Source organism: Cyprinodon tularosa, unplaced genomic scaffold, assembly GCF_016077235.1.
Source record: "Cyprinodon tularosa strain WSP-4 unplaced genomic scaffold, ASM1607723v1 ctg187, whole genome shotgun sequence".
NCBI classification, from domain to species: Eukaryota; Metazoa; Chordata; class Actinopteri; order Cyprinodontiformes; family Cyprinodontidae; genus Cyprinodon; species Cyprinodon tularosa.
The window spans coordinates 1,479,458-1,498,855 of NW_024038657.1; the positions used below are offsets into that span (position 1 = coordinate 1,479,458).

Sequence of the window (19,398 nt, forward strand, 5' to 3'; positions counted from 1 at the left end):
GGGAAAAATATCCAGCTTCTCAGTTTGACAGAATGAGGTTGATTGTAGCTTCTAACAGTTGCAGTAAGGCTAGCAGGTACTGTACCTGAAAGACCTCTCCAGGGAGAGCACAGGTGCAGATGCATCCCTGACTAGCTCTCATTCTTTGAACAGTTCCTCTTCGTAGATGCAGGCTGTAAAACTGCTGCCTCTGACTGACTGGCTGCTGGTGAACACAGTTAATAAGAAGACGACCCCATCCTGGATATCGACAAGAGCAGCCGGGCCTTTTCTCTGTGCACTGACGGCTTACACAGTCTGAACTTCACAGCTGACCTACAGTAATGGGGGCTGTCTGATCCATACTCCTGAGCAACCATTCAGGGTTTATTCCTTCTTAATGTAAGCAGTTAACTTCAGAGGTAGGGAAAAAATGTGTTCAGCCATGTCTGAACAAGCTGCTGAAACAGGATCATTTAATCATCATGTTATTTTGATGAAAGGGTTAGTTAATAAAATAAAGGAGGAATGTACAGTATACAAATTCTTCATTAAAAAATCAACAGAATTGAAAACAAAACAAAAATTACAGAGTTAGATTTTTTTTATCTAATATATGTTTCAAAACATTTTTTTTCTTACATAAGTAAAGTTGGCTGTTACTCTGAAATGCCCCCCTGCCTCCAACATGTATGGATTATGCATAAAAGGCTTAATCAGGAGCCCCAAATATTTCACTGATATTCATCTTTGCTGCCAAGAGGGATCAATTCAGCTAAGCTTATTCCAGAAGCTAAGCCCGCATGATTTTTGCAACGTTTTAAGAAATAATTTATCAAAATTTTAGTAGTGGTCAGCAATGCATAATTTTGTAAATTAGAGAAAGTTCTAAAAATGAAATATTATTTTAGAAAAAGGTTAGGGTCTTTGTCTGTCCCAGTCAAAAGAAAATATGCCCTGACTCACTGAACGATTGACATGCCTGCCAATCTTTTAAATTACATCATCTACAGTGGTTAACCTTTGCAAAATGCACTTAATCAATTGCTTCTAATTCAAGAAATTAGTCTGTCTTTTTATAACAATACATTTTCTTTTATGATATAAATGTGAAGTTTCAATTAAATAAATTCAAATAATCTAAAGCCAGCTTGTATGTAGCAGTTATAAGAATATGAATATATTTATTTGAGCTGGATTTGTGTTTTAGTGTCATGTCCCATAAAATGACCACTAGAGGGTGCATGAATAATTCTTTTCAAAGTGAGAAAGTACAAAGAGGAATGCAACTTTCATAAGCAATAATAGCCTCAGCTGATTTAAAAAAGGTAAGCAAAGTCGAGAAGCTGACCTTTTTTACAGCCCACACACATAATTATCTAAGAGCTTACATTTCCAGATATTGCTTCTGGAATCAGACAGAAAAGCACATCCAAGTCGAGGTGATAATTCAGTTTCTTAACAGTGGCAGGGAGAAGATGCTGTTCAATTAACACAGACACTACTGACACAAGATCAGAGTCCAATCAGACTACTGGACACAAATAATAAATAAGCCAATTGGGCTTATGGTATCTCTGAAAGAGTTATAAAGAGTCACAGCCCAGTTATGGATTCAACAGATTTGTATACTATTTGAAAAAAAGAGCTATTGTTAAGAAAAAGCCACAAGAAGTCCAATATAAATGTTGGTAGAAGCAATTATAGCGAGAGGGTGAAATGTGTTTTCCAAAGCTAATATGCATAAAATGGGCTACATGTCCTGTCACAGTAGGTTTCGAATTCATTCATTAGAGTAATTAATGACATAAACCATCATAGACTTTATGAATTAACATACACGGTTCTGACTTATTCTGGCTTTCCAGAACAATTCTTACCCTGTTTTCTTCAGTACAGTTCCAAAATTTAAGGTCATGACCAAAATCCCTAATGCATATGAGTTTTAATGTGATAGAGCCACACAAAGAACTGTAAATAAGGAAGAAAGGTGGAAGGAAAATGACACCAGTGTTTCAGGTAAACATGCAAAGCATGGTGTAATTCCCCTGAGCAGACAAACCTCAATAGATGCCTTTATTTACCAGGAAGAAGTGAATAATCATAATATTCCTTGTAAAAATGTTTCTAAAACATAATTGGTGGGTAAACTAAAAATTGACCCACCACTTTAATACCACATGCGACTCTGTGTCGGTTGATCACACACAATCACATAATTTACCTTTTAATTGTCTGCCTGTAATGTGACAAAATGTTAAAAAGTCCAAAGGCTATCAATATTTATTCAAGCAAAAAAATTATTAACTACTGGTTTATTTCATTATCCTACCTGATACAGCGCAATTAGCTTAAAACTAAAGGGCCTCAAGATTAAAACGAGAACTGCAACTCTAAGATGAAAGCATCCCTTCAATGACGAGACAAGGACTGAGAGAGTATTGGCCCCATGGTGCAAGTTCGGCTCTTTAGAAGATTGCCATTTGGTAAATTTATAAATACATTTTTGTTGAAAATGTCATGACTGTCCTGCAACAACTCATGCAATGTTTCATCCTAAATTATAAAATTCTAATGATTTTGCTCACAACACTAACTTCTATTTCACATTCTTCCCAGAGAAAAAAGGCCAACCTCCAGATGAACAAAAGGCTTAACTGGATATCTCTCTGCCTCCTGAGCACGCGTCTGTCAGTATTTAATACGTCACACTGGTTAAATGTCATGTCCAGACTGCAGCCTGTCTTATCTCGTTTTCCCAATAAAATGCATTATTGATGAGGGCCGATATCAAGTCACAGTCTGTTGGCTGCTTTTATGTGCTCTTTAAGGGACACATGATGTGATCAACAAGCATGATAGCTTTGACACTTTGAAATAAACTTTTTTGATTAAAGGATTATTTTTTGCATTGATATCAGCATATGAAACGCCTTAATTCACATCACAAGACAAAAACATAAAAAGAAAGCAAAGAAAACTGTATATAAATAATGTAATATTGTAAACTAAGATCAAAGATGGATGCGACTCTCTGCAATGAATGGTACACTTTTTCTTTAAATTATTTCTAACACGTAATTAGGGAATATCTTTCTGAGCTTTGTTATCCTCATATTGCGATAAAGTGGTGCTAATGGAAAGTCCAATTTTATTTTTTGAAGAGGCTACTGGGATTTTCACAGCATTACTAAGTACCGGTACTTCTCTAAATACTGGATCTAGAGCCTAACTTGACCTAATCAATGCTGCTGTCTGTGATAATCAATCAATAATTATTGATTGATTATCACAGACAGTTGTTTTTTTTTTACTTATGGTCTTAAGATGTTTATCTCTACTCTTTCAAAAACATTCGTTTTGTTTCAGCATTTCAATTGTTTTGTCTCTTGGATGTTTAAGATCGGCTTTTTTTTTCTATATTGGACAAAAGTAATAGCATGAATGCAAAAAGTATCATCTGGTGGAAAAAAAATTCCAAGCTATATATATATATATATATATATATATATATATATATATATATATATATATATATATATATATATATAGCTTATATAAAGCTCTGAAAGCTTGATCACAATCCTAAAACAAGGAATTGAGAAAAAATAAAAACCACTGCTGAACAAAAATGACAAAAACATCTGCTTTAGAAAAGCACGGATACAGGTTTTTAACCACTTAAGCCTGGCAGGCCTGGTACCAGGCCCAGCTGACACCAATGGGTCTTTAAAATTTCTAAAACATGTTTCAAAATTATTTTTTCAAAAATACTTTTTAATTTTATAACTGTGTAAACAAATAAAATGAAATTTAAAATTCCACCTGAGATGTCTGACTCTGCAGGACTAATGCAACAGCAGGTATTCATTTTTAGCCCCAACCCCTTTTGGCCAGCATCATTGGAAACTAGAGGCTCAGACCTTTCCAACGAGGGGTTGGAGGTAATTATGTGACCGTTTCAGGTGATGTAACTGGCATGTGTTACATAAGCTTGCTCTGTTATTCTTATTTTCTGTTCATATTTGTGATATTATTGGTACATTTCAATGAAACAATGGCTAAATCTTGGAAGCAAACCAGACCAGAACACAGAACTGCAGCACTCTCCTGCTCGTTCTCGTCGATTATGCTCATACTTGACAGGGTTGTTTTTTTCTTTTTTCACCTTACATGGAGTTGCCGTTGGTGTCTGAGTTGAGCTGTAAGCCGATGTCTTCTGAGTATCCAAAAAAATCCATCTTGAATATAAAGTTTCGACTGTTTGCTAGGTTAGATCAATTTAACATGGACATGCTTGAGGTCATATGAAAACAGGCTGATGCATCGGTTCTGAACTACTGAGGTGCTGGTTGGCTCATCAAGCGATTTTAGTCGTAAAAGGGTCACATAAAAAGGCTATTTTAAAGATATTTTTCAGTATAAACGTACATTATATCTCCTTTAACAAATCGAAGAAAAAATATTAACAATGGATAGCAAATGAAGGCAGAGACATTGCATGTACCTCATCATGATAAATCAACCAATGCATGCAAGTTTGGCTGATACCTACACAAAAAAACACACAAATATGAACCAAAAATATCATGCGAACAATATTTTGTGAATCTGCATTCTGTTTTACATTTTTCATTAACAACTTTTTTGATCAGAGACTTTTGAAAAACAATTCTGTCTACAAAAGCAAAGCAGTAGCAAAGCTGTGGCTCCTTTTATGTCTGCTGTAAAACTACCAAAGTATTTCAGAAAAAGAATATGATGAGTAAAATATGGTAGTATGAGTGAGACCTTAGATTGATTCATCAAGCCATGAATTCTGCCCTCTAAGAGGAAATCTTGAAGGACACAGTCCTGCCATCAGATCGTGCCCATAAACTCAAGGACACTTAGGTTAAGCAGCAAGATAATGTCCAAAGACTGTTGATCTTTGAAAAGCTCACAAAATAAAGTTTTTTTTAAAGCCTTGTTGAAAAATTAGCTTAAGTCCTACTGTGATTGTGTTGTATAATCTTAATCAGGCCATTAACATTTAAAAGACCTCCAGCTTGGCTGAATTAGGGCTAAAGACGATTGGGTCAAAATTTCTCCAAAGCAGCTAAAATATTCTATGATGTAGGCAGAAAATGTTTATAGTAATAACTTTATAGTAAAAAGAAGCTATTTTCTTGAATCATTCTGTGTGATCAACTACCTTCAGAAGTTAGTATATAGATTCATACAAATAAAAGTCATCAGTGGTGATATTTTCTGAAAATGTTCTGATATTTCTGCTCTTTGCACTATAGTAAATATGTCTTGAGTATAATAACCTATATTTTCATCTTAACATTAGCCCATGTGGCAGATTTCTGTGCTGGCTGGAGTTTGACCACAAAGCCTCTGCTGAGGGTCAAGTTTCCAACCAGCATTACTTGTAGATTTGCCTGTGTGTTGGTTGTGTGAGTTAACGGTTTTGTGGGTTTGTGGGGAGAATTCATTCCACTCACATCTATCAAAAATTACTATAACTCACTAACACTGGATGTTAGAAGAAATGATGTAGAGGAAGACTAAAAAAAAAACATTAACAGAGACAAACACAAGGCACAACATGACTAAATGTTGGTTAACATTTGAAGCATAACAAGCCTAAAACAACTTTGTTGAATTTATACTAAGCTGCAAAGGCATTTTAATCGAGTAAATCCCCCTACAGCATACTAAGCAGACCAATCAGATATCGTGGTCTATGCTTCTGCAATGGGAAATTGAATTTCTAAGGAAGGGCACATTAGGTTAAGAGGAAGCTGCAGTGTTTCAGTGTGTTACATAACACAAATGTAGTCTTTGTTTTAATCTAACAGAAGGTATAACTTTCAAATGTACCATGTTGACGTAATTTCCCTAAACTGTCCCTAGTTTGCAAATAGGTAAATAAATGCACCACAGGTTTTAGAGTTTTTGAAGTTTATTTAAATTTAAACAAATCAGTGCACTGTTAATATTTATATGTACCGGTAAGTAACAAATCTGGAGTGTTGCAGAAAGGGAAATACAAAAATGTAAATTAATATATTTATATGAATAATAAAATTTTTCCTAATAAATAAATCCTAATTTCAACCAAAGAGCTGAGCTATTGGCAGCCATGAGCTGAAGGATACAGCAGAGGTTTATCTCTTTATCTCAAGTCGCATCATGACTCATGCTGTCAGCGGTCAAAAGGTATCAGACTGCCGTCATCTCTTACAGAGACGCCCTCTGCCTGTTTGTGATATCCGGGAAAATTATGAGCACAAAGAGGGTTGGGATGTTATGGAAGCTGTCTTGTAGATGTGTTAATTTGGTGAATACAAGTCAAGATGCAGCTAGAATATGTGAGATTTCTGTCATTTTGCTTAACAACTCTTTTGCGTACTCAGGCTTATCATATATTGCAAAGGTTCCTTTTGCTATTTAAAAAAAAAATCTAATATATATATAAAAAATTAAATAACATAGTAATAATATAAAAATAAATAGAAAAAATAATTTATATTGAAAATAATACAGTATGTATTGGAAGTCATCACTAAATTTATCGTTTATGTCTACATTGTGTAAACACCTGTATTTAAACACCCGTTGGAGTATGTGCAAGCATGCTTGTTTTCCCATAAAATATTGCCCCTGCAGACAGCATGACGCAAAAGCAACAGCTCCATGTTGATGCCATAGCCCGACATTTTCCCCTAACCATAACCATTACCAGTATGGGAGTCTGCCACTTTAGGAACAGACTCTGGTCTCCATAGGGCCTGTTGATCCTCGGACGGGTAGTACATATACCAGCAATGATTTGCAATAATATTAACATGTATATATATACAGTGTATAGCCCACAGGTCTAGAAGAGGATGAATCCAAACAAGCCTGGTACCTGCAGCTTTGTAAACCCACTGCCCAAGGCCCAAAGTTGGCCCTTTTAAATCACATAAAGTGAGCATTCAAATCATCAAGCAGGATACAGGAATTAAAGGGGCGTGGCTGTTAGGCATTTTTCTAAAAGCTGAGTTCCATGTCATCTTTATTATGTCATTTTATTCACTGGGTTTTGCTAATCAACATCTTTTTTTTATTATTGTTGTGTTTTTTACATGCCCTGGTGCACAATTTCAGACACACTATATGGTAAAGCTGGTTGCCTACATGGATCAGGCTGGTTTTTCTCTAGAAAAATAATTTCTCAAGTTGGTATCCTGATTGCACAAATATTTCTATTAGATCCAGACTTGATCCAAGACCGAGGTAGGCATGCCATACTGTTATAAATGTAACATGCCTCCATATTACTTTTAACATTTTGGATCAACACATTTTTAAGACCAGACAGATCTTAAAAATATGAGGTCACTGCACTGAGCACACCCACAAATGAGAGGCTGTTTCAAATTATTTTAGTTTTTTACTACATCACTCTTGTTTCTCAATCCTATATCACAGCTATCAGTTCATGCAGGGCTTCCAAAAGTTGGCCCTCAAGGAAACTGTCCTGCCGGTTTTAGAAGTTTTCCTGCTTTATCCACTGGGTTATAGGTCTATTCAAGAGACTCTACCTGCAGACCTGCACTGTCAGAACCCACCTTCTGAAGTGGACCAGTGGGATAAAACTTGTGGGTCAGTTTAAACCCCTCCTTCTGTGTCAGGAACTTCCAGTACATTATAAGGCAAGAAGAACTATCAGCTTTCCCAAATGCAGATTAGTCCCAGTAAATTACCAGGTAGGTGTTGCAGTGAAAAAAAAAGCAGTCCCCGCCCCTTCCGCGAACACTCCGCTGTACCTCTCCCAAATTGTAACTGACCGCAGACAGTGCCGCAGACAGGAGGCCGGCTTGTTTTGTTTTTGAGACTGAAATTGCGGGGAACAACATGTGAAGTTAGACCAGCTAGGAGATAAAAGTGGGCGAGAATGCTGGGACCTTTTTCCACCTGGATCCCCGCTATCATGTCCCTCTGTTGTCGGACAAACTCGCCCCCACTTCCTCATCGCCTCGGCCGTATCTAGACCCACAGCGTATAGCACAGACCACGCTTCAATATTGGGCATAAATCAAAAATGTCTGCGTCAAGCTCGCTGCGACACACTGCTGTAAGAGTATAACCAGCCCTTTAGTCAGGTGTTACACCGTTTTTTGTGAGCCATCATATATTGTTACCCAAGGGGACACTACAAGTATTGACTTCATTAGTTTTAGATATTTGTTTCCTGACTTTAGGTTTAGGTTTTAATTTTTGACTTAGGTTTAGCTACGTGATGTCAGGGTTAGTAGACAGCAGACTGGTAAGAGAATCCAAAACAGTTAGCTCTCTAGTCAAAATATATGATGGGTCAGAGAATGTGGTGTAACACCAGCAATGGTGAGATATATATATGCCAGGCATATAGCTTTCACTGATCAAGCCAACCTCTAAAGAGGAATTTCAGCTGGAAAATAGCTGATTGGTGATAACAAACAATGGCTTAGGGAAAGCTGGCGCACTATTTCACTCTCTTCATGAACAGAGATTAGTTATTTTATGTAAAGGTCCAACCATTTCCAGCCAATCATTAAAAACTTACTTGTTTACTGGATAAAATATTGTCAGCTAGTTTTTCAGTTGTTTAGGAGGTTAACAGCATGTAGCAGGAGTCAAGATTCTCATTAGGCGAAGGTTCGCTATGAACGTTTCGAGTAAACATGCCAATGTGTGCATTTCCCAGTTATATGATGGCTCTATTTACACAAGAGCGGTCTCAGTAAATTAGCAGGTATCATACTTGGTCTTGACTCGGAAATTGCAGGTTCAGTTTTACCCACTAAATTATTTCTGTCTTTACTTAAGCATAATCCTGACCCAGTAAACAACTGGGTATGGTTGTAAGTGTGAAAGGGGCTTTAGATAACAAGCAGAATGGGCTTGACAAGAATGGCATTCTCACAAGCATTGCCACAGTCAATGCGGGTAATTTTATTCCTCTATGTTAGAATAAGCATGTGGTCATTGGAACGTGCTCCCTTGTAAATTTCATGGCAATGCATCCTTCAGCTTGACCTTTCATTAAGATTAGAGGAAGTATCGCAGGAGGGGAGGGAACAACATGGTGGCTTCATCTCTTTTGGAGAATGGCTAGAAGGAGCCACTAGAGTATGTGAGGGAATGCTTTTAACAGGTTATTTGGTCTCAAACCAATAACTGCAGCATCTAAGGGAAGTTTTCTCAATTTTGGAACTCGAGGTATTGTGTCCTGCACCTAAAAATCGAGTCATTATCACTGGATCATGAGGAGCAGAAAAAAGGAACCCTTCCCTAGGGTTAATAAATAATCCCTCAGATTCAGGTGGATGAAGGTGAGTTCATATGTCACAATGAAGGGATGGCCCCATATGTTGATAATTGGGTAAAAGTAAAATTTAGACTAAATAGAGGATTATAATTGTGCATGTAAATGTCAGTTCTTTGTTTTAAGCTGAATCAATGCTGTTACTCCTTCTGTACAGTAGGGGGTGCTGTAGCTCAGTTGGCAGTAAGCTGCATGTGAGTAAGAAAGTTTGTTACCTTCCTGTCAGTCAGTGCTCAGGGCTTAATATCCCACAGACGAGAGGATGAAAGAAGGCACCTTTTTTTTGTTTGAGATGAGGACTTGGTGTATGTTTGTCTGAATGCAGCTTGATGAGGCTCGTTAGCAGCAGATTTTTGGACCTACAGCTAAAAACTTTGCAGCCCTTGGACAGCGGAGCGAGGTACAGGTTTAAGACTTTATTTGTTTACAAATTTTGCACTTTATGTGATGTTTATTTTGTTCTGTGTCAAAGAAAGGTATCTAAGCAGATGTATTTTGTGTTTGTTTGTTTAGTTTTCACGGTGTAAACTGATTATGAATCAATTAAATGGAAAACAACTCCACCCGTCGAGGCTCTCCGTTTCTTCTTTGGTCTGAGGGACTGCTACAGTGAAAACTAGGCGCTGAGAGAAAGCTGGCCCCACTGTGGACCAACGCAAGCCACATGTCAGCCAAGAGAGACTACTCCAATCAAGAATAATTGCTACCATCACTGCTCTTCATATCAAACTCTTTGCTGATAAAGGCACAAAATGTTGTGCCCCACAGAAGAACCTGAAAGCATAGAGCAGCAAAAGGTGAGATCCAGTAGTCGTGAAAGACACTTAACTCAAAAGGGAAAAGAAATGCATGAACAGAACATGAAGAAAAATGAAAGAGCATTTAACAGAGCATATAATTCTTGGAAGGAGTCAGCTAAAGACATCAGAACAAAATTGAAGGCTTTCTGCTCATCTGAAAATTTAAACACTGTCAGCCATGAAATTAAAGAGAAACATACTAAGGTGCAACAATATTATGAGCCCATCCTCCGCAACCAAAACATGACCCCTGAAATAGTAAAAAGAATGGATGCCTGTACAGTGCTAACAACAGACATTTGTGAGATCATTGCTAAACGACAAGAAACTATTGATCAGCCCTTTAATGATCATCTTTAAAAAGAAAGGGTTAGAGTGATGCTTAACAAAAATGACTATGGTTCTGTGTTTGGTGATACAAAAACTGAAACATCGTTTCAAGAGGGCTCAGTTGCATGCTCAAAGACAGATTCTACAAGCAGTCGTGAGGCAGAGGCTGAATTTGCAGCTAAAATAGAAAAAGCAAAGACTACACAGGAAATACTTTCACAGCAAACTAAAGTCAACCAAATGGAGAATGAATGGAAATTAAAGGAAAACATGGCATTGGCAAAGTTAAAAGAAGAAGAAGTGGAAACAAAGGCAAAGCTTGAGCATGAAAAAATAAAGCTGCAGCAGTTAAAGGCAGAAAGTGAAGTAAAAATAGCAGCTGCACGTGTAAGAGCCTTAAGCGTATTAAATGACATTGAAAGCTATGATGCTGCATCCTGCCACAACTTTGAAAATGTTTTAAATGATCCTGTCAGGCAAACACAGTCCGCCTTAAATCCTCTGGCTCCATCATTTAAGCATCACCACACCATTGCAGGACGAGAAGAACCCAGCTTGGTTGAAGCTATTGCCAGTTCCCTTACTCTAAACCGACTTCCTGTACCAGAGCCAGGTATCTTTAGTGGTGACCCTCTAAAGTTTGTTGACTGGAAAATATCCTTCATGGCACTAATTGGCAACAAACCCTTACCTGTATGTGAGAAAATATTGTATTTAAAGAGTTATCTTGCAGGTGAGGCAAGAAAGGCAGTAGAGGGATATTTTTTCCGTAACTCTGAGCAGGCATACCAGGGCATCTGGAACGTTTTACAGGAGAGGTATGGCAGTCCATTTATTGTTCAAAGAGCCTTTAGAGCTAAGCTAACAAAATGGCCAAAAATCCCTGCTAATAACCCCTTAGCACTAAGAGAGTTTGCAGACTTTCTCCAAAGCTGCACAGAGGCTATTCCACAAGTAAAGGGCCTAGAAATCCTCAATGACTGTGAGGAAAATCACAAACTTCTCCAAAAATTGCCTGACTGGATAGTCCAAAGGTGGAGTCGCATCGTAGTGGAGGAGCTAGAAAAAACTCAAGAGTACCCCAGCTTTGCCCACTTCACTCAGTTCATCCAAAAGGAAGCAAAAGTAGCCTGTAATCCTGTCGCTTCACCATTTATGATTAATGAAAAATCAGAAGACAGATCATTTAGAAGAGCTAAAGCTTTTCAGACAGCTACACAGACAAAGTCTACCTTGCCAGCAGCAGTTACTCTTAAACCCAAACCTTGTCTGTTTTGTAAAGACAAAATGCATAGCATAATAAAGTGTCCTGACTTTGCTGCTAAGACCAGTGACGAAAAGAAAAAATTCATATATGAAAATCATCTCTGTTTTGGATGTTTGAAAAAAGGGCACATAACTAAGGAATGTAGAAGACGTCACTCCTGCAGTAAATGTGGTCGACGTCACCCCACATGTCTGCATGTGGAAAGGGTAAAGGAACCTGAAGAAAGGAGAACTGAGGACTCTGTTTTCCCAGCAGAGAATGCAAACAATGAATTGCATGAAGTGTTGACCCATTTACTCACGAGAAAGACATCAGCAACGTCCTGCATAGTACCAGTCTTCGTGTCAGCGGTGTCCCAACCGCAGAAAGAAATACTCACTTATGCCCTGCTCGACACTCAGAGTGACTCATCCTTTATTTTAGGAGATTTGGTCTCAGAATTAAACTTAGTAAATCAACCAGTGCAGTTAAAACTCAGCACAATGACCTCTGTTGATACAGTTGTGGCAAGTAAGCTTTGAATCTGACACCCATGTTAAAATAAAACAAGCCTACTCTCGTGATTTTATCCCAGTTGACAAGTCCAGCATTCCCACAAGAGAAACTGCACTTCAGTGGCCACACCTTAAAGGTATAGCCAACCAGTTACAGCCACTACAAGATTGTGAAGTGGGTTTGCTAATAGGCTATGACTGTCCATCAGCACTAGCCCCCCTAGAAGTTCTTACAGGACAACTAACTGAGCCTTTCGCACAAAGAACCATACTTGGTTGGAGTATCATTGGGTCTAGTAATCCCCACTTAGACAGAGAGGGAAACCAGAGTTATGTGCATCGAATCAAAGTTAAAGAAATGCCCAGACCCTCTACAGCTGATGTGCTAAAAGTCTTGGAGTCAGACTTTAATGAGAGAAACTATGAAGATAAGTATGTGTCTCAGGAGGACGTCTATTTTTTACAGCTTCTCAGTGACACAATAAAGCAAAGAGATGATGGACATTACCAGATGCCCCTTCCTTTCAGGGATAACAAGCCACCAGCCCTTCCCAACAACAAGAGGCTAGCTACAGTTCGACTGCACCACCTAAAGAAAAGGCTCAAGGCTGACAAAAGGTATCATGAGCATTACAGTGCCTTTATGAGAGACATTATCAGCAGTGGTGATGCAGAACTAGTCCCTCCTGTGACTGATGAGACTGTATGGTACATCCCACATCATGGGGTGTACCACCCCAAGAAGCCGACAAAGTTAAGAGTAGTCTTTGACTGTTCTGCCAGGTTTCTTGGTGTCTCACTGAACGATACTCTTCTCACAGGACCTGATATGATTAACTCGTTGGTGGGAGTGTTCTGTCGTTTCAGAAAAGAGAATGTGGCTATCACCTGTGATATTGAAAGAATGTTTCATCAGTTCTTTGTTTGTCCAGAAATGCGTAACTACTTACGATTTCTATGGTGGCCGGATGGGGATTTAGACACAGAGCCTAAAGAGTACAGGATGGCTGTACATTTGTTTGGGGCTGGATCCTCCCCTGGATGTGCCAATTTTGGACTTAAGTACTTAGCACAGCAGCACAGGTTAGATTACCCAAAAGCCTCAGAATTTGTGAAAAAGAACTTTTATGTAGACGATGGGCTGACAAGTGTTCCATCTGTCAAAGAGGCTCTCCGTTTCTTCTTTGGTCTGAGGGACTGCTACAGTGCATATTTTTGTTATACCTGTGTTTTCATAATCTAGATAGATTTGCAAATATCCCAAAAAGCTGCATAACAACATGACAAAAAACAGCAACACCACTATTCATATTACTTATAATTCTAACTTTCACAGTTTTTCATATTTTTATATTATTAAACCTGTCATGAGGAGGAGAGAAAACTAAAATTACACACTGCAGAGTTTTATTACAAAACACAGCAGTAACTTTCTGCAGAGCACAGGGACAGGAGGCACAGAGGCATGGATGTGAAATGTATGAAGAAAATGTGACATATAAATAATATCATACTATATTAGATTGAAACATGCTTGTGTATTTATTCTCCTTACTACCCTGTAAGAATAGTAATCTCATAAAGTAATAATCTTTAGACCTCTTGCTCACAAAATAAGAACAATTTCCAAGCCAATCCTCATGCGATTTGCTAACCTGTTACTGCCCTTCTATAGAATTTCATGTTATCCTAAATATCAGATTTGCTCCCACTCACCAGTATGCGAATACAAGATTACTTGCGCATCCAAATATAGATCCCTCTCAATCTGTCTTTAACTCATTTTTCATCAGGTCTCAGAAGGCTTTGATTCCTGAATGGAAAGTTTCCAACAGAGTGCTGAGAAATGACTTAAAAGCAGCATATCTGAAAACACCGTCAGCATGTTCATGTGTGTTGGGCTAAGACCAGTTCTTATATATTTCATCAAAAAAGCTGATGCATATATGTTGTTGGAACCTTACTGTGTCAGAAATGTACAAGAATTTTACTGTGATGATAAATGACAAAGGACATTCTCTCTAATGCATAGAAAGAGCAGAAAATTTAATATTGAACATGTGTTACACACACCTAAGAGCCAGACAACAATTCCTGTTTACTCTGCTTGGGACCTAAAATTAACTCTGACTGGTATCTCTTCCTGTAGCTCAGAGATAACAGCAGAAGAAGCTGCAGGTCAATGTCACCCACAAAGGAACTTGTTAAAGTATAAAATGATGGGTCAGTATTACAGTAAATAGTAAATAATGAAAAAAATTATATATTTTTTAGATATTATATATAATAATCTGAAGCCAAGGTATTTATATAATTCGTCTTTTTATTTCTTCCAGATAATGTCATTATTAGGTTCTGCAACCACAGGCTGAACTGTTTGCCCCTTCTTCCAAAATAGCTCAAACATTGTTGGATAGAAAGGAAAAGGTTGACAAACAATTTTAACAATTGCCAAATTTTTACAATGAAATTTTAACCTGAACTTTGAGTGAGCTATTGTAACATACATGTCCTGATGTTAGTCTCCCATGTATAGAGTTATTATCCTCCTAACATTTAAAACTACAATCCAGTTTTGTAGCCTGAACTGGTTTTATTCAGTATTTTCTGTAAAATATCCAACTCCATCAGCCTTCAGAGGAACATTCTAAGAACAATATGCTGCCACTGCTATGTATCACAGTGTGGATGTTTCACTCAGGGTGATGTGCAATGGTAGTTTTCCATCACACAATGCATTCTGAATATTGGCCAAAGCCTGGTTGTGGTTTTGTCAGTTCAGTGGCTCTCTGAGGTACCTGCAAAGATACCAGGGGCCTCTGACTGATGCTCCCTTGAATGGCCTCTTTGGATGAACAGTTGTATTTGTGCCATACTCTTTTGATTTCTAAAAAAAACAGTTCAAGCATCATTAGATCATAAAACAATATCCTAAGTCTTAGAACTCAACCTCAGATGTGTTTCCTTTTCTCCAAGAGGCTCTCTGTGCCAAAGTTCTGTTTTGTTCTCACTGAGATGGAATTACACAAATTGTCAATGTTTACTAACTTGATGATTTTCAAAAGCACTTCATTGCACTCAGTTCTATTAGAAAGTATAGAAATAAGAGGGAACTGAATAAAATCTGCACCACATTTAGATAGAAATAAAAGCAATATTTTTATTTTCTATTGACTATACAATTATGTGTTACCTAGTGTTTATGTATCAGAATAAAACCAAAGAAAATAGATCTAGGGTTATAAATCTTTCCGGGCAATCCAACTAGAGAAACCCATTGTAATATATACACTGTGTGCAGAATTATTAAGCAAGTTGTATTTTTGAGGATTATTTTTATTATTGGGCCACAATTGTGTTCTCAATCAGCCCAAAGACTCCTTAATATCAAAGTTTCATATTTTTGGAAGTTGATGTGTTTTTTTTTAGATTTGGCCATTTTATGAGGATGTCTGTGTGTGCAGGTGAATATTACTGTGCAGAATTATTAGGCAACCTATTAAAAGGAAATATATACCCATCTCACTTGTTTATTTTCACCAGGTAAACCAATATAACAACTCAAAATTCAGAAATAAACATTTGCGACATTCAAAAACAAAAACAAACCAGTGACCAAAAAAACAAACCAGTGACCAATATAGCCACCTTTCTTTACCATGACGCTCAAAAGCCTTCCATCCATAGATTCTGTCAGTGTCTTGATCTGTTTGCGATCCACATTGCACGCAGCAGCCACCACAGTCTCCCAGACACTGTTCAGAGAAGTGGACTGTTTTCCCTCCCTGTAGATCTCACATTTCATGAAGGACCACAGGTTCTCGATGGGGTTCAGATCAGGTGAAGAAGGGGGCCATGTCATTATTTTTTCTCCTTTTAGACTTTTTCTGTCCAGCACTGCTGTGGTGTATTTTGATGTGTGTGACAGAGCATCATACATTTCTTGAATGATGGCGACTTCTTCTTGTACCACTGTTTGAAGAAGGTGTCTTCCAGAAACTGGCAGCAGGTCTGGGAGTTGATCTTGACTCCATCATCAACCCGAAAAGGTCCCACAAGCTCATCTTTGATGATAGCAGCCCATACCAGTACCCCACCTCCACCTTGCTGGCTTCTGAGTCGATAAGGAACTTGCTGCCCTTTACTGATTCAGCCTGGTGCCCATCCATCTGGCCCACCCAGACTCACTCTCATTTCATCAGACCAAATCACCTTGGAGAAATCAGTCTTCAGATATTTCTTAGCCCAATCTTGATGTTTTGTCTTGTGTGTCTTGTTCAAAGGTGGCCTTCTAAATCTCGCTTCTAAAGCGTTGCAATTTCCAAACTGCTGCACCCCTCTGAAAGACATCTGGCAATTTTTGACTTTTCAGAGTCTGTCGAATCTGTTTTCTGACCCATTTGGCCAAAGGAAAGGAAGCTGCCTAATAATTGAGCACACCTTATATAGGGTATTGATGTCAGTGGGCCACACCCCTTCTCATTACAGAGATGCACACCACCTGATTTACTTAATTGGTAGTTGCCTTTCAAGCCTACAGCTTGGAGTAGTACAACATGTATGAAAAGGATTATGTGGTCGAAATACTCATTTGCCTAATAATTCTGCACACAATGTATAGGCCTACACCGGCCCACCTGCAGCAAGATTGTCACAACAGGTTTATATTAGTTGTACATATGGAAAAATTGGAGCTGTCAAAGATAATCACATTCGATTGTTTAAAAAATGCCAGGCTTAACTTAATCTATATATCTATCAACAAATGTAATTTAAAGCTCTGCAAAAGGTCAAATTATGATTCAGTAAGCATCTTATTATTCACCAATAGACACTTCCTGTATCCATTTATGTGATATGACTCATACAGCCTTTTAGATCCCATTTTATTAAAAAATTCCCCCCCTTCAAAACTGTCATCTGTCAGATCAGCTGCATGTCCCAATGTTGGAGCCAACTCTATAGGGCCACAGCTCAGAGAGAACAATGAGGCTGCTACTGTAGGTTACTGTACATGGGTGGGTTCCACCTGAGCCCTATGACTGAAACAAATATATCTAACAAAAGCACTCTCCATCTGTTTTCACATACGAAAAGGCAAGACACACATCTATGCAGTAGTAATTATGACTAATGCTCTCGCCACGGATCACATACATGACTGACTGATACTACTTTGTCTCCACTCAGTCCTTTGAGGCGTTTTAAGTGCGTCCAGACGCACCATGCATCGTCTTACCTTTAGACTTCCAGATATTTATATCCCGCTCTAAGTGAAGATAAGGCAGAGTCTCTCCGGCATATTGATCTGATCCGATCAGCTTTGTCCACAGTAGACCGGGAGGAGAGCCGCCGTGCAGCCGCTGCCCATGCTCATCATCCGGTACGAGGAGAGCGCACACACTCCCTCAGTCACCACGCCTTCACCCGCCGCCGGCTATTATGTGAACAAGCCCCTCTCCCCCTACTCTCCCCCTACTCTCTGCCTCCTCCTTTCGCCGCTCCCTCCCTCAGCGCCTCTCAACCAGCAGCTGCCGGCCGGCCTGGTTCACACCGCATCCCCATAATAATGAAGCTGATGGCATAAAGGCGGTGCCCCTGCTGCATCCCTCACTACCACGAGCTTCATTCACCTCATCTGTAATCACCTGGTGTTTGATCTTATAGCTTAAAAAAAAAAAAAAACAGTTCTACTTTGCTTTCTTGCTGCATTTTAATTCAAATCTGTTGTTGCATCTTCTTTTCTTCTATCTATCTTCTTTTTTATTTTTTACTTTGCATGTCTTCAGAATCGCTTTTGCATTCTTTGTATGCGTTGCCATAGCAACGTCTCCTTTTTTCCTGCAAGATATAACTCATCTATATACTTAACAGGGGAATAAAACAAGCAGATATTTACAATTGCCTTTACACATATTTTTACCATTTAAAATATATAGTTATGCATGTAAAGAGCTTTTTTTGCCCCCCGTATAATACATGTTCAACCCTAAGATTCAATGTTGCAGTGATTTAACATTATAGACCAAATTGGTCCTGGCTTCCATGGGGCCCTACGCAAAATTTGATTTTGGGGCCTTCTATTTCTTTCTTCAATCGCCGCAATCAGCAGTCTGATGATCAGATCACTTACACACCTACTATTAACTCATTGCAGCTCTGGGGGTGGTGTGTATGGCATCCCCCTTCTTTTAAAAATCTTAAAAATCATCCCCCTTCTTAAATCACCATCCCCCCATACCATCCCCTGTGAGATTTTATTACTGAATGTCTAAAATTTCTACTATATATTAACAGTAATGGCAATAATATTGCCCTTTTAACATTTGGTGGGCTGTGGGCTTACGTGTAGCTGGAGCAAAATAAATAAAATCAAAGAAATGGCCTAGGATGATTATGAAGCTGATCCCAGTGGGAAATGTGTCTTCTGCATTTGTCTCTAACTAGGGGCAGTGATAGCCATGCCAGTCCAAGGACTGACTGCAGTTCTTGGTCAAGGTCAATGACCAGCGTACCTGACATGTAACAACTATACCATGCATATTGCTTTAGGTTTGTTCAATTGGTAAGATGTACATAGGTCTGCCTCTCGAGGAAACTGTTTTTTTAGTTAGTCTCAAATGGTGATTAAGCCTCTCAATTATCTCATAAACAAATTAATATCCCACGTATGTCATGATTTTATCAAAAGCTTGGACTCACATGCAGAGAAACCAATTCAGAGAGACCAGGGGAAAGGTTTAACAGGTTTCATTGAAGAGATAATGCAGAGAGAGAAGTGTTGCTCTGAACACTGCTCAACTGGAACTGAAAAGTTAGGGGAAGACACAGCGATTAGTTCAGGCTCAGTGGGAAATTTGATTTGTGAACTTGGAGAAGAGGATTTGGTTGCTGACTCACGTTTCCAGAGAAGTTGTTGAATCTTTGACTCCAGTCTGTATGCTGTTGTTCCAGTGTTTGTCTGATACGGTGGAAGGCGGAACAGGGTTTACCCAGAATGCGGTTGTTTGTAGGTGAACGGAGAAGGTGACTGCCACTAAGATTTCCTGCGGTACTTGAACGGGTCCTAGTGGAGATGAATCCCTTGCTCAGTGTAAAACTCAAACGACCTATTGGGGAAAAGTGGATCCAAACCTCCTGTTTGTATCCCCAGCTCAGTTTGAGGCTCAGTTGATACTTCCAGTG

The 19,398-nt window shown here is 38.6% G+C and overlaps 1 protein-coding gene across 3 annotated transcripts in view; it reads right to left on the reverse strand.

Moving 5' to 3' along the window:
* Positions 1 to 17,672, reverse strand: part of frmd4bb (FERM domain containing 4Bb) — a 38,767-nt gene extending 21,095 nt beyond the window's left edge. For 2 of the 3 annotated variants that reach the window (XM_038282758.1, XM_038282759.1), the window contains exon 1: positions 17,453 to 17,672. The gene's annotated coding sequence lies outside the window, so the exon portion shown is untranslated. The remainder of the gene's footprint in view (positions 1 to 17,452) is intronic. The other variant, XM_038282757.1, reaches the window with a different exon arrangement.
* Positions 17,673 to 19,398: the final 1,726 nt, after the last annotated feature.